The sequence below is a fragment of the Penaeus monodon genome, chromosome 29 (genome assembly GCF_015228065.2).
Source record: "Penaeus monodon isolate SGIC_2016 chromosome 29, NSTDA_Pmon_1, whole genome shotgun sequence".
NCBI lineage: Eukaryota > Metazoa > Arthropoda > Malacostraca > Decapoda > Penaeidae > Penaeus > Penaeus monodon.
In genome coordinates, this window is record NC_051414.1 from 1,572,477 (window position 1) to 1,573,379 (window position 903).

General features: G+C 48.0%; 1 pseudogene; it reads left to right on the forward strand.

The window, feature by feature from the left end:
- Positions 1 to 778, forward strand: part of LOC119591616 — a 1,284-nt pseudogene extending 506 nt beyond the window's left edge.
- The last annotated feature ends 125 nt before the right edge of the window (positions 779 to 903 follow it).

Here is a 903-nt window from a genome sequence, read left to right on the forward strand (position 1 = left end):
GACAAGCACAGTGGCACAGAAAGACAGAAAATGAGTAACTGCTAATGTCAAATATAGAATTAGAAGCATATGAAAGCAAAGTACCCCCCCCCCCGCAGGAGAGGCGAGGGCTGGGTCGACTTCTTCATCGACGTGGTCAAAATCATCCTGGCGGCCATCCTCATCCACGGCATTCCACGGTAAGGGTTCGACTCATTTGCATGGAAATTCCTTTGGTGAAATCGCATAAGAATAATTTTGCGTTTTTGGAATTTGGCGACGCAGCGAGGGCCAGTCCAGTACAGGCAATTCCCTTGCAGGAGAGAAGGGAGCTCGTCCTGGCGTGGGTATGGGCACGGCCGTCATGGTTTGCATCACCATCATCGTGGGTATCGTGATCCTCGTCCTCACGCCCACCGTCTGGGCCGTGATCCTGCTGGTGGCGCGCGCTGGTGCAGATCTACTTCTCCTGGTCGTCAGGTCCTACCTTCACGGTGAGTTCTTAGGGGCGTTCGACAGGGAAGCTACATCGTTTAGCTCACAGAAAAGATACTACCCGTTTTCACAACTACCAAACGTCTCTCGATCTATCTGCAGTTGCAAAAAGGGAACTCCATATGTTTTAATAACTACCATAATTTTTTTTTTTTATATCTGTGTCTGCAGAAGAAGTTCTATCTATGTAATGTTCGTGATTTGAGTTAAAGAAGAATAACAAGTTTGAAAAGGGGTTGAAAGTAAGATACATTTTCCAGCTTTGGAGGCCCCGTCCTGCCGTCGTAAGATGCCACCGACGTAGAGGAGACGCAGATGGGAGAGAAACAGACGAACAGCTGCATACGAGTGCAAGTGCGTAGAAGTGCGAATAGGGAATGTAAGATGTATATGCATGTGTGGGGGATATCTACATAGATCATACAAAGC